This window comes from Anopheles maculipalpis, chromosome 3RL (assembly GCF_943734695.1).
Source record: "Anopheles maculipalpis chromosome 3RL, idAnoMacuDA_375_x, whole genome shotgun sequence".
Taxonomy (NCBI): Eukaryota; Metazoa; Arthropoda; class Insecta; order Diptera; family Culicidae; genus Anopheles; species Anopheles maculipalpis.
Genome location: NC_064872.1, coordinates 30,199,980 through 30,215,167, shown reverse-complemented (window position 1 = coordinate 30,215,167; position 15,188 = coordinate 30,199,980). Strand labels below are relative to the sequence as shown.

General features: G+C 41.6%; 1 protein-coding gene and 2 non-coding genes across 3 annotated transcripts in view; 2 read left to right on the top strand and 1 right to left on the bottom strand.

Moving 5' to 3' along the window:
* The window catches only part of LOC126565062 (ubiquitin-conjugating enzyme E2Q-like protein 1), a 169,082-nt gene that overhangs the window by 10,163 nt on the left and 143,731 nt on the right, over positions 1-15,188 (bottom strand). The window lies entirely within an intron of this gene.
* Positions 584-655, top strand: Trnac-gca (transfer RNA cysteine (anticodon GCA)). Its single transcript has one exon. It is a non-coding gene; the product is annotated as a tRNA-Cys (tRNA).
* On the top strand, positions 1,134-1,206 carry Trnav-aac (transfer RNA valine (anticodon AAC)). Its single transcript has one exon. It is a non-coding gene; the product is annotated as a tRNA-Val (tRNA).

The following is a 15,188-nucleotide window of genomic DNA, read 5'->3' as shown; positions in this document are numbered from 1 at the left end:
CTAACAAATTGAACACAAAACACGCATAGAACAGTGAACAGTGTGTCGAACATAAAGTAGTAAATCAAAGAACGAGAAAACAAACACACATACACACTTACAAGCAGCACAAACACTAATCCATTCAGGACCGACAGCATACATTAGATTGCCGAACAGCTCTAGAGAGCCAAGAGACGACGAATACGAAAAAAAAACGTGAGAAGGCGAAAAAGTAGTGACAAGGAGATAGTCAAATAGGAGTGCGGGATGATAATTGAGCAGAAGGAGGAGAGGAAGGGTGTGAACTCTGAAAATACGTTTCTGATAATAAATTAAAAAATTGACAAAAAATTAAGTGCAATGTGTGCAATCCATCCACCGTGTGTGTCTTGATGTCGTGCTAATGAAAGAACCTTCACTTCGGGTAATGTATGCCCAACTACACCGGCTGAGCATACTTCATCGGGCGATCGTATCGCATCGTTTGTACAGTAAGCGAGAATTTCAGTTGCGTGACGTAAGCATGACAACTCTTTACGCATCGCGGCGTTTCAACGAGCAAGCTGTTCTGATTGCGTGCTCCAGATCTGGCATTGTCAGTGGGGATATAGCTCAGTGGTAGAGCATTCGACTGCAGATCGAGAGGTCCCCGGTTCAAACCCGGGTGTCCCCTAGTGAAGAGGAGTAAAAAAGGAGAGAGGAGAAGGGAAAATAAGATTTTTATCATTCTTCAAACAAATTTGTAAGGAAATTTTCTAAACAATTCAGCTTTTGTTTACTAAGAAATAATTGGTTAATATTGTTATTATTCCTAATGTTTCACAACTTCTGCATGACGTTTATTTTAGCTCTAGTTTATATAATTTTATAGTGGTGTAAGTATTTTTCAGCATAACATGTGACAACGTTGAACGTTAAAAATGCTCAATTGTACATAACCCTATTTGTTTACATAATGTTCTATTTAAATCTTTTCTACCAGAAGTTAACGTTTTTGCATACGTTTTGTTTTTCTTCACAATAACAGTACAGTATATACAAAAAACTAAAATAAAAATTAATTTGATCTCCCGCACAAAAACATAAAAAAACAGCACTAAAACATAAAACCAACGCACGGAGTTTTTACCTAACGTAGTTTACCAGTATCTGTTTCCGTGGTGTAGTGGTTATCACATCCGCCTAACACGCGGAAGGCCCCCGGTTCGATCCCGGGCGGAAACAGCTCAAGGAGTGTTTTTTTGTATTTTTATAGCTTCATTAATTTTTTTGAAATTGAAACGAGTGACCGTGAAACAATGACCGGTGTTGGAGAATTTTTTTTATCTTTCAAGATTTTGCTGGAATAAGCATAGACTTACTATGTGCCTAATCAATTGAACGAAGTGGCAACATCCTTTATACTATTTATTTATTGTCGTGTCCTTGTTTATTGGACACGGCATAGTTTTACAACCCTGGCCATTCGTCAACAGTATCCGATTTTGACGACGAAGCCAACCCGTCACGCCCCCTGTCCATTGTCTATTTGTCGTGATTTGTGGGACCATATATTTACCGTACTCGTTACGATAATCAAAAACGTACGCGCAGCTAGCCGCTTACCAACTAAACAAACAAACACCCAACAGAAAGCAGTTTTTTTCAGTGCTGTTTTTCGCCAACCTCACAGCAAAAAAAAAAATCGCCTCCTTCATACGTAACAAGCGGCCCTAAAGCAGCGCTAAGAATGTAGAACTTTTTTAGCTGTTGCTCCGGAAAAAGTTCACAAATTTATTAAAGCTTCGCTGGCACTGGACGGTGCCTTCGTTTTTGGTAGTGTTTGGTTTGTTTGAATGTTGTTGTTGTTGTTTTCACATAGTGTTTTTCCTTTCCCATACTCTTCGGTTCGTCAAATATTTAGCAGCTCGGTGCTGCTGAATTTATGACAAAGTACAATAAACACGAAAAATGAGGGTAAAATCAACGTTACGGTAGGTTATTGTGGATTGTTGATTAAGCTTAAGAATGATTTGATTTAAACCAATTTAATCTGCACATAATGCTTATCGATCCTTACCGTCAGAAATAGGTCAGTTCTAGTCTGATAATCTGAAAGCAAACCTGGTAAGTAGTTGGTGAACGATTGATAAACCACATTCTTGTTTCCATTCCGACTAAAGATGCGCAAAATTATTATTTTTCATGTATAAAAATCTATAAAGTTATAAAATATTTTTTTTAGTATTAAGTATATTTTTTTTAGTTTTTATCTGTCACAGCTTTTCTCAGCATCGAACAAAAAAAAAATGATAAAGCTAAAGTGTGCCCTTATCATACTTATTTTACCTTCGCAAATATCGCCCTATGGTCACTTTACGCCTTACCCCCGACTCGTTTACAACAAAGCGGTAACATATCTATGCGAACAATTCGTATCATTTTCCACCCCGTATCATGATGACACTGGCTGAAGGGTGGCACATGCCATCACACACCCGCCACATCCACCGCGTCAACCCGTTACCGAACGGATCATATGGAAAGCGTCCACCTCACTCCACTCTCACATACATTTGCACACGCAAAAGGCACGTGCTTGACGTTTTTACATATGTATTGTCCGGCCATCGGTCACCACCCCCTTAAAACATTTTTTTTATTTTTTTTCCCTTCGCACTCGGTGTCGCTTAATTTCTTCTATCTTAGCCATCCCTGCACAGGAAATAAGTAACGCCAAAAAGGCGGATCACATGAAATTCGCACTTCATTCACAAAAACAAAAAAAACAGCAACCGTGTGCTCACAATGTCACCGGTTTCCCGCGACTTCTACCGCCAGCGATTGCCACAGCGACCGTCACTCACCGTGCCGTCAAACAGCTGCTGCAGCGAACATGCGTGCGCGAGCGAAAATGGGGCGAAAATTAGACGATGGCGAGTGGCGCTCGTACCTTAGCGTGACTTTCGTTCCGCGCACACGCACACCACAACCAGCCGTTCATGCGTACGATGGGATGCACATGCGGCCACCACACACATAGCAACGATCCGTTACCATGTGTGGGAGGAGAGAGGGGGGGGGACGCACCACACAACAACAAAACTGTCGCCACGAATCGGAATGGCGAAAACGGGGGTACGAAATTACTTATCAACAACGGTTCGCACCGGTTCAGTCTGCCGGAATCAGCGAAGCGAAGCGGTCGAACCGAGTCTCTTGCCGAGTCTTGTCTTGTGTTTTGCCGTTTACGTCTCGGTTTTGTGACGTTTTTTTTGGTTCGTTTACTGTGGCAATCGTTTCCTTTTTGGGCAAGAGACATGGGAGAGGTTGGAGTGGAACGCACGGATCAAAAGAAGCGCTCGCGTGATTAACACGTGCTTAGTGGTGTTTAGTTTTTGTTTACTCATTTTCATCACGTGATTAGTTATGATAAGGCCGTGAGATTTCGCTTTTCTGCTTTTGGTGTTCTTTTCACTTCTCACAGTGAACTGTGATCGTGTAAAGTCTTCAATTTCAACCAGTAGAAGTGAATCGACATTCGAAGGACTAAAACATTATCTCAAGCACAAGACGAAACATTAGCCGTGCTGTATCTTAGCAATTATGAGATAAGTGTACCGAAATTAGTGCTCAAACAAGTGAGACGATGACTAGCTGATGTTTATATTTATAGTTCGCGTGGCGAAATTACGGGCAAGAAAGAGAACGCGAATTAATGTTAATTAAGCGTTAGTGCAAATAATTACTCCATGGTACTATTTATGCGTGGAATATAGGCGAAGTCTATTACAAAAAGGTGCAGTGAAATACACTTCAACCAGTAACTCACTAATGGATTAATAAGCTATCCTTACCATGTAAATTTTGGATACATTTTTGCGAAAAAGTGTGCCCACTCCTTTACGAATCGGAAGGCAGAAAATTCCACAACCGTAAGAACAGCCTTCCCGTATGTGCATTCGTCGTCGTGGTCGGCAAATGGTTAAAGTACTGCATGCTGTGCAACAAACATCGCCCGTAGCTAAATACGGAATCATATGGCCCAACTGTCCTGCCAGCTGACAAGGAGTCGCAACCGTCGCATCGCTCAGCCTTACAGCGGTTAAAGTCACCCAACGCTATCTAGAGGTAACATCACACACGCACAAGAGATTAAATTTAATGCAAAGTATATTATTTTCAGTCATTATTGTTTTGCTTTTTTACGATAAAGATTTATTTTTGTCCCTTCCGGTCATGGCTGGTTATTGTTTACCGGGTTTCAAACCAATTGCGTGCGTTATCAAGATGATAAGTGAGATATTAAAAACCGATTACTAATTACTCAATTGCGAGCTGTGATTTATTATATCGCTTAGCAAAAGAAAGAATAGGTCGTTCATGGTTTGCCCCTAACGCGTATTGTCAACGCTGAGTCACTGAGGTACCAAGCGTCTCCATCGCACAGTGGTTTTCCCATGTGTCATAATTTAACTATATTTTTTTTGGAATTTTTGTAAAAACATGTTTTTAAAAGAGTTTGCATTAAATATTTTCTAAATGACAATTTGATTTTATGTACACAATGTGCAATAATCGCAACGAAAGTTCCAGAAGGTACTCTCTTTCGTAAAGAGCTATCTTCTAAATTCAAATTTGGCAACCTGCAAGGAAGGGTGTCTGTTTGTAAAAGCTACCACAAAAAAAATGCCACACTGTAACAACCCCTAATACGATGCGATAACAAATGGCAGAGGCAAGATTTGATGATTTCGACAACATTTGGCACGGTGCGCGCCGTTCGTAGTGGTGTCTTATCGGTGGAGCCATTAAATTCTTATCGGCATATTAAAGCTGCAAGATATTCTTTTGTTTTTATTGAGTGCTCTTGTGTGTTTTACCAACCTTAAGCAGCACGTTTGAGAGTGAATCTCGGTGCAAAACCAAGGTTAACACGAGTCACAAAACGTTTTTCTGAATAAAATTGCTTCCAGTTTTCTTGAGGTTCAAGTTCCAAACAAAACATGACGGAGTGACCTGATTCGAGACGTAGAGAAGGAAATATTAACCACCCGAAGCATGTATCTCCCTACCCTCATGATCACTTTTATCCACATCGGAATGCAGCCATCGTCAACTCGCGTCCGTGTCGCTTAAGTGGTTAATCTTCTTACGAGAAGAATAGAAAACGAGAGTGTCACAGCGGATTGTGGCAGCTCGCATCAGACCTTGTCATGCGATAGTAGGGCGTCGTTACTCGTTACTTGCCAGGAAATAGTCGTTATTGATATTAACACCGGTTATTATTATCCCACTGTGGACCGTGGACGGTTATGATGCCGCGGAGCAGACATCGCACACCATCCATACGGTCAGTTTTCAGCACGCGAATGAAGACCAATCTCTTCGTTCTTATTTATAGCGTCCCATTAGCACAAGTACCAACAAACTAGCCTGATTTAAGCAAAACCCTTCTTCGTCAGCTCATCCGAAAGGTGTGTCTGACCTCTCCACGGCATGCGGGTGGTAAGCGCCATCACAGGCGCGCACACCCAACATCCATGGGTTAAATATAGATCAATTAATTAGTGTGCTATAAATTTGTTTCGCGGTTCGATTGAGATTTTAAAATTTTGAATCCAACATGATCACCTAGACGCGTGCCAAGAATAGCACAAACTGAGGGGCGATGCGTTTTTTTTTTCTTTCTTCTTTCTAACTCTCCCTTTTGCTCTCTCCCAAGCAAAAATGATTCTTGACCCATCTAAACCTACAGAAGCAACGGTTGTAATAATAAACATAAATTAAACAAATCTTTTTCCCTTGATCGTGTTATGTTTGACCGGGGATTTTCTTCTTCCTTCCCCTAAAGCATACCGAAGCTGGTGTGTTATTTTTGTATACCACTCAAGAAATCCATCCACCAGCAGTCGATCGAACGGATCGGAAAGTTGTGAAACGATCGACAATGGGCAAAGATTACGATTTACGAAAACTGTTTCATGTGCAACGATGTATTTGCTAACGTACTTGATCGCCATATTTCGTGCGATAACTTTTAAACAGTTCATTCAGTTGATTATTTATTTAGCTTCACACACGCTTCATTTGCCACGATTTAAGCCCTGTTTTAGCAAGTTCGGGAAGAATGTGCAACTAAAATAAGCTATAGCGCAGCATCACACTGTCGGTGTAGCGTAGCTCTGCTGCTGCTGCTTGCCCTGTTGCTTCCAAATCGAACATCTTGCACCGTGCAAATGGCGCGAGGGTCTGCTTCCGTTGTATCAGCTTTATCTCCCCTTATCTTTAGCAGGTGCGATGCGAGATGCGAAGAAAAAACACAGCCACAGAGTTGCGAAAAACATTGCGCACGATAAGCGGTCAGCCTCAGCGTCAGTATGTAATGCCATTGATCTTCTTCAGCTGATATTTGCTCTCGTCGGTGGTTGTGGATCTAGAGAAGGCACGGGCGCGCACGCGCGCCTGTGCAATCTTAATCATCAGACACACGCCTACATATTGTATTGGGATTGTGTATAAAAATTCTGCCACTAACATTCCACGACCGTAAGTCATCTCTTGCCTCAATTTCTTCTGTTCGTTCGAAAATGTGATCGTAAAAATGCAAAGAATGGCTGGTTTGCGCGAGATATTGGCCTCGATGATAATGTACAGCTGGTTTCAAACGCTTGACCCGAGGGTTTTTTGCTTGGTGCGTTTCTTCCTTTCTTCAGGTCCAAATGAAATACGCCAAGGTGTATTGTACACATACACAAGCATCCCCTGTGCACCCTTGAAACACGATAAACAAAGATAAAATAGAACCCAGCGGACTTCCGCGGAGGAAGATTAAGCTTGTCCAGGTCTTTTTTTCCTCTTTTTGTTGTAGATTTTGTTCCGTTAATGGCGTCACTCGTGTAGGTGACTCGCTCGAACAACAGCTCTAAACACGCCAGCTGGTTGTTTAGCGGCACCGAAGCGTGCCATCAAAGAACTCTCAGGTCAGGCTGCATGTCAGTGGCCTTCAGCCGAGTTCGATCCGAGTTCGAACGCCCGCTATCGTGCGCTCTACGATAATCCCAAACCATTGCCGGATAATCATCGGCACGATAGTAGTTGACGCTCTGGCTTTACCGGAAAGGGTGTAAACCAGACATCGACGACGACGACGGGGTAAACTTTGGTCGGAAAGTCTTCTCACGCGTAGAGTATGTGCATTTGGGAACGGGGCGCGCAACGATAAGCGACCCCGCTATGATAAGCTTGTTGTAGGTTGATACAGATTGTACTAGGTGCTTCCAGACGCGCCTAGCATTACCGCCCAGTTGCCAATCAATCAGTATTTGAATAAGGTATCTGTCAGAAATACTCATGGCCATTTGCCGGGGAACCATCGGGATTGGTTTATTGGGGAGAGCGATTTCGTAGCGCGATCGCGCGAAACCGAACAACGGACCGTGGCCGGGTTTGTTGACTTTGGTAATTCCGGCTAGGTTAGTGTTATCGGGCACCGCCGGGAGATGGGGTTGAAGTACCATTTAGACAGATGTTAGGTGGGCATCATTATAAACCCGTGCCGATTTGCCGATGGTCCATAATGTGGTGACCATATTGGTTTGGTTTGCGAATGAATGTATTGCACACCTTATTATATTGAGTGTCAATATTTGGCTGTACGGTGATAAGGAAACATATGACTGAAGTATTGGATCCCGCGATCGAGCAATTAATGGTTTGGCTTGAAACAAAGTATGTCGTTGCAAAGCGAAACGAAACCAATAGGTCCACGATGAGGTTCTTGCAAGAGCTCTGCGAGAGGTACCTATTTTAAAAGATAATCGATTGCTTTATCAATGCTATAAATGATTTCTACGAGTAAAATAATCCTAAAAGAAAGTAATGAATGTAGAGATATATGTCTTATATGAATTGTATCATGGAATCGATTCTACTGTGATATTTTTGGCTAAGACCTTCATATCGTTAGGTAGCATGGCTCGTCAATCACAGTCAGATCAATTCCATATCAGTAACTTCGCCGGAGTATTCTTCGGATCAACTCAAGTCAAGTCAAGCTGAAATGATGTCATTTTGCACAATATTTTGCCCAAGTCTTATGTCTTTAGATTAAATATCACTTACCAAGGAAGCTGTGAAGGTGGCAGCAAGCTCTAGGAAGCTCACGAATGGTCCTCGTTTAAATAGCGAAAACCATTTCATTACGGGTACGATGCTCGGAAGCAGTTGCTTGGGGATTGGTTCTATTTGGAAGAACACTTATTAGTTGCGTGCAGTCTGAAGAACTTGCAGCAGTCGTTCACAGTTTTTTGGGGACTTAAGTGACGTAATAAGTGCTGAACAGTGCAAAAATTTAATAATAATTTCTAGTATTTAAGTCGTAGAATCTAAATTAGCTTTACAAGACCGGAACTAAAGGATGAAAGTAGATTTTTCTCACATTTATACTGAAATGCATTACATATACGAACGATCATCACAAAAATCGGCCGAATCTTATCAATGTGAAGTATTTGTACTCTTTTGTTTTTGTCTTAACGACCTGCTGGTCTCACTGGCCATCGAATGACTTGCTAGCTAGACTTATTAATAGATACCACGTAAGTTGGACAGTCAGTCCTCACTACTGAAGAATTGTCTGGACAGGGATCAAGCACAGGGTCCTACCATGTCAAGACCGGCATCGTTGTGGGCTCTACTCAACTCAACTACTCAACTGGAGTATTACAGGCCAAGGCACTCTGTCTATTAACAAATCTATTTAACAGGAAAGCTTGCTTTATTAGCTTGCTCCCCTCTCTGGACAAACTCTGTGAGTAATTAATTCTAAATCGTCTACATAACTGGGTGATATAACTCAATATCCTACGACCTGAAGAATTCGGCTTCCGTTCTGGCCATTTCACTGTTTACCAACTTCCAAGACTTCAAAGTTGTGTCGAGCAAAACAAGATGGAATCAAAGTCCACTGCTATTGTTTTGCTAGATGTTGAAAAGGCTTTCGACACTGTTTGGCACGATGGACTCCTATATAAGATGGCGGAATACAATTTCCCAACTTGTATTCGCAAAATAATCAGGAGCTACCTTACCCAGAAAACTTTCAGGGTGGCTTTGCTCTCTGCTCTCTCCAACTCAACCAGTGCTCCAGCGGGCGTCCCCCAGGGAAGTCTACTGGCTCCGCTGTTGTACAATCTGTACACGACGGATGTCCGGCCTCTACCCTACGATGGCCAGTAGTTCCTGTTCGCAGACGATACTGCCATTACGGTTAAAGGTAGGAGTCTGGTGGAGTTGACAAGCAGATTGCAGCGGTGTCTTGATGTTCTACTAAGGTATGCCGTTGATTTTTCAATGATTTTTACCCATCGTTTAAAAAGAAGCCTTACTCCACCTTTGAGTTCGGGAGCCAAAAATACATACATGATACAAGGGACTTACGATAGACTACAAAATGCTGTTCAGAGGGCATATTAAAACCATCCTTGAAAAAGGGCATTTCCTTTTGAAATGTCTCTATGCCCATTGATCTGCCGTAGGTCCCAGCTATCAATGCCAAATAAAATATCAATTTTCAAGGTAATTATCTTGCCGGTAGTTACGTATGCGGCACCAGTTTCGTAACTCATGTGCGAGGACTCACCTCTGCAGACTCCAGGTCATGCTGAACAAAATTTTTCGCATGATTACTGACACAAACCGCTTCACTCGAAGCACGGAAATATACGCGATAGCCGACGTGAATCCTCTAAAAGAGATATTGGAAACTGTATCAGCAAAATTTCGGGATCGTTGTAGGAATTCTCCTTTCGCGCTTATCCATAGTCGCCACCCAAAGCCTTATCCATAGGCACAATAGCGTTAGTATAGATAATATAATTAGTAAGTAATTAATAATTAGTAATTAGTCATTAGTAAGTAGCATTAGTATTAGTGTAGAATAGGGGAAAAAACAATCTGCTGGTAACGCATCATCAAAGTCCATGCTCAACATGAGACCTCATATTAACGTCAATAAGGCAAAAACATGCTCATACTGTTAAACGAAATCGTTGGTCCTTATGAAACCTTTATTACATATGGATTATGTTCCAAATCCCAAATTAATAAACTCACTGGAGTATTGGTATAAGTTCGGAGGATTTCAGTCATTTTTGGTACAATCCAGAACAATTTTGAGTAGTTCGAAGTTTGTGTTTGGTTAGTAGTATTGTATTTTGGTTCAAATGTCCAAAAAATCGGAAAGAAGAATCTCAACAACAGGTATAATTCATTTCAACATTGTGATTCATAACTGGTCATAGTTCTAATTGATTCGTAAACATGCTCTAGAGCTAGAGCAGCTTAAAAAGCTGCTCTTTTAAACGAAAACAATATTTCATATGCAAACAAATACTTGGTGTTACATGTCCATTAACAACCACCCCGTCAGACGGCACAATTGCGATACCTTTTGTTCCCATTGTATCTACATTTAAGGGTTAATGGTACTTTAATTGGACCGGAAACATCAATCACACCACATTGTGATGCAGCAACGTTAGGATTCTCTTTCTTGTCGGTGCAACGGTGACAATCGAAGCCGTAATTCATAAATGTTTTTATATTCCATTCCTTTCTCTCGTTCTGTCTTCATTTTTTTTTTATTGTTGCCACGATTAACTCCGCTATCGCTGACATTCATCACGTGCCAAACAGTCAGCGTGCCGATTTACACCCAACACAAGCGGAGATAACAATTTCTTCATATCAGTGATGATATTTATACTTGCCCAGCGCTGTCCACTAATAGCGGGCGGGCGAGAGTGCAGAAAAGTATTAAGCGAAACATTTACAAAGGGTCCGCTAATTTAGGCTCGTGCTCGACGGCAACCATTTTCGTTGCATAATTGTGTAATGAATTTTTACCAAACGCGATAGAGTTTTTCGGGTTTTTCAAAATGTCGAAGTACAATTCTCACTTCCATGTGGCTGCCATTCGGTACGAACCTTCACCATGCTTCACGGGTCGAATATTTCCAAGCCAACTACCAGTACGGACGCGCAACGCACCCGTAACGATCTATTTTAAGGCGCTTGCCTCAAAAAGTCGAAAATTAACAAATCTCGTTCCGGCCGCGTTTTGTCAGGCACGACTTTCGGCGGCATCCGCCTTTGTGTTCGTTTAGCAGCTTTAATAAATTCCAACCCGGACGAATTTTCCCAACACGCCCAGCCCGCCCGTTTCGTACGGTGTGTGCCCCGGTTCTGGGCTTCGAGTGGGTTCCTGCGACAACCATTTGCTTTTTTAGCGTGACATTTACTGGTTTAGGAGTTTTGTTGTTTGGTATGCAGAGGCAGTAGTTCGGTGCATTGGTTAAAATACAGTTTTACCGGCGAGCTTTATTGCTTAGTTTTCTTCAGCAAAACATATTTTGCCGGTTTTACCTTGAGCCTCAATTTCCAAAGTCGGACCACAGATTGTCCTAGCCATAAAGTAGCAATCTGTGGCCTACTGGCACAATGCAGTCAATGCTGACAGTGGAATATCAAGGTGAATGATACTTACCTAGGGTTAGGTCATTCCTTGTTTGGCCACCGTCACGTCCCTAGCATGTGTACGCGTATTGACATTTTCCTAACCGGAGGGAAAATCCGGTTCCGAAGAACACAAGCGAAACAATACACAAATCATCCAAAGTTTATGCCATGCCGGTGGAGTCAGTGTGTGTGTGTCTGTGTTTGTCTATTTGTGTGTTTCATTGGGTCATAATTTCGAAAAAGTGGGACACCATTTTCGTGACATTCTGCTCCATCCGTAAGTGGGAAAGCGTGCGCAGATTTTCTTCATGTCTTCACTTTTTCAACCTCAAACTTGTAGTGGAACTTGTAGGAAGCGAGAATCGTTTTTACTTTTTCCTCGCAATTCACCTTCGGCAGCGCAAGGAAATGTTTTTCCTTTACTTATTCACGTCTTTTCTCTCCACCGTTTGCCGATCGTGTCTAGAACATGGAAGAACATTTAACCTAATGTTTCCGTCGCATGTCGAATGCCGGTTTTTGTGTGTGATCAATTGTGTTTCGGTTGCACCTCGAGCAGTTTGAAACAAAACAATGGACAACAAAATGACACAATTTTTAACTCTAACTTAGCACCCTGAGTCACCATAGTGGTTGGCTGGGTCCAGCCTTTTCGGCCACTGCACGGAAACCAAGCGGGAAAAGTACACTTAAGGCAAGGAAAAACTACCCGGTAACATTACGCCCGGGGGGTTTTAGTGGCATTTTATGTCACGGAATTGAAGAATGGTTCGCTCCGATTGCTCCGACGGTAGGAAACAGTCGATTGTTACGCGACTATTTTTAGTCAGCTCCGGCGGAACAGCTTGCACCGTCCAGCAGTCAACCCGTCTGGGTTGACTATTTCTGTGTTTTGGGTTTTGTTTTGCTTGCCTGACATGCACGTGAATGTCGCTTTCATTAAGGTTATGGTTTCCGAATGTCCGTGAACTTTCGGTCTCGCTCGCTCGCTTGTGTCCCCAACACACGGGACTAATGTTTCCCGGCACGAAACACTCGCAGCGTAAGTGCGAGTATTCTGCTACTTTCATTCAAAATTTCCCTTTGTTTTCCTGTTTTGGTTTTTGCTTTTGCTCACGCTTGTTGCAAGTATGTCGAACATTGCGTATTTTTATTTTATGTTGGTGTGACGAGTAAGTTTTAGAAGCAGATTATTTGTTAAATTTGTCCAGTTTAAGTTTATATCTTTTATTTTATTCATCTTTTTATTGTCATTTAACGAAAAAACAACCTATAACATAAAGCATACGGACTTCTTTTTATATGTTTCTACAAACTCGGGAGGTCTGGATCGGCCATTACTGGCTTCCCTTGAGTTGAATATACCCAGCAGCTGGATAGAAACAGTTCAGTGTGTGAGGAAGCGATACGAATGGAATTCGACCTCAAGTCATTACATGTAAATAATGGCGTTGCTATCGCCTAGTCCACTCAGCCACCTGTAACACCAAGCGAATAAATGCAAAACATATTTTAACGACGATTGTAATTATTTAAAAATTCATCTCAAAGCATGTGTTCTCTAAGATATTTTATTTATTGATATTAGAGAAAAACGGTGACGAATGTCGTACCAATTCTTAAGCTAGATTTGCATTATTTTTTCATATTGTGATTATAATATCCTATTCGATTCGATATCCTATTGTACAAGAACTTAGTAGAGGGTAGAGAAATATTGCAATATATAATTATGTGGTTGGTCACAAGTTCACAATAAAAAAATAATTTTTATTGATTACAAATGGCACCACGCGGTCCCACTTCCTATTTATGACAAAACTAGAAAACAAAATGAGGCGCTGAGCTCTATGTTCCCTGTTCTTTTATACCTATCGCGAAGGGACAAATTATAATCAGGCATTCTTATCGTGGGGAACGGGCTGCTGGACGATCGCCAATCTGCAGAGGGGAGTTGGCTTCCGTTGAACTGTTGAAGGAGAATGCATCTGTTTCCGTAGGGGAGAAGATTGTCCATTGGCCGATGACTAACGCGATCGTTCCATTGAGGCTGGATTCTGACGCACGGATGATACTTGTTGAGACGTCCAACTTCCGTAGTGAAGAATTTGTTTCCGTTGATCGAAGCGAACGAACGTATGAGAGTCAACGTTGACTACGCTTGTAACATAATTATATCATTTGGGTTTGACACCCGTGACAAAAGATCATGGCGTGACAAAACGAGTCCTTTTTTGCTTCTTCAAAGGAAATAACAACGCAAAAAATAAACAAAGGACTTGCACTGATTCTAGGAATCCATTATGTCTAATTTACAGAAAAACCAAATAAAATTATCGTAAGTTAACTCATTCATAGCCTTACTACGACTGACGCAAAAAAAAAACACACACACACACGAAACACGTACATCGCATGCTTTAATGATGGCCTAATCACGGAAGCACTTGGCACTCAAGCGGCACTTTTAACCTCTTAATCCGTCGTACCTCTACTGCGTCGAGGTTGATTTGCGTTGCATCAAACCAAACCATCGCATGTCCATGTTCACTGTGGTCAGGATTACGTGTTATCCGAACCGTTCAAGGGTAGAAGGACGAAAGTGGGACAAATTCAAATTATAGCTCCTTTATTCTGTTGCATCATCATCATTCTCGTTGAATGATTGATAACATTTTCCACACGTTTTAGTTTTTATAACAAACATTGTTGATTAAGATACATTCAAGTCAACGGTGCAGCAAAATACAAACAGAATAAAAAGATATTAATCAAATCTAGAAGCAAATATAAACATTACGATTACTACCTATGCCTGAATGATACTGGCTGGGCTCACAAAACCTATCATTCACCTGCAGCATGTTTTGCTTACCGTTCATTAGCACCTTGCTGATGTCAAACGCCGTTCTGGCTGGACGAGCGCGGCCGGATTGTTTGTGTTTCCCATTCCAAGCTGCCGTATCTTCGTTCGTACCCATACCCAAACAAAACATGGCTAGCTGCTCAGTTTGCTGAACGATTAAATGAGGACACGAAGACATCCATAATTCTCTTATTAATCCGTTAATATATCAGTGATAGCTAGAGTTGATAGTTAGAAAAGTTCATCTAACGGTAAGCCATTTTTCATGACAAAAATCGAATGTTATGCTAATTCTATTCTTTGCCAAAGAAAACATGTCTGCAGGAGATGGTTTACCGACCTTTCCTAATCGACAAAAGCAAACCGAATAAAGCGTGAGTTTAGAATATGAATGAAGTTCGTTTGTCAATAGAGAGCTCGAATGAATGCTAGAAAAGATCACAAGTCGCTGATTATATCAAGCACAATAGACGACACAAGCGTGTATGACCGATGCAGTCGTTGCCGTTTGACCTGTTGTGTTTTGAAAACGTTGAATGTACAAAATTTAGAACAAAGTTGATTAGGATAACGTTTCCCATCTTTGAAAAAGCGCCAGACATTTGACTTGAAGCGATAAAAAAGAAAGACCAAACAGTCAACTGAAAGCACAACTCACGCCCGCCAAGAGTTCGTTTATCATTCCCGGTAAAATACTACAGTAAACACCCAATCAATGAACAGTGAAACTACATTAACGACCGACGATGGAAAGATGTTGCAGAAAAACCTTGCATGAAAGTTTGCAAATATTAATACAACGACTTCATATCGCCCCCGGGCACTGAGCACAGCGACACTG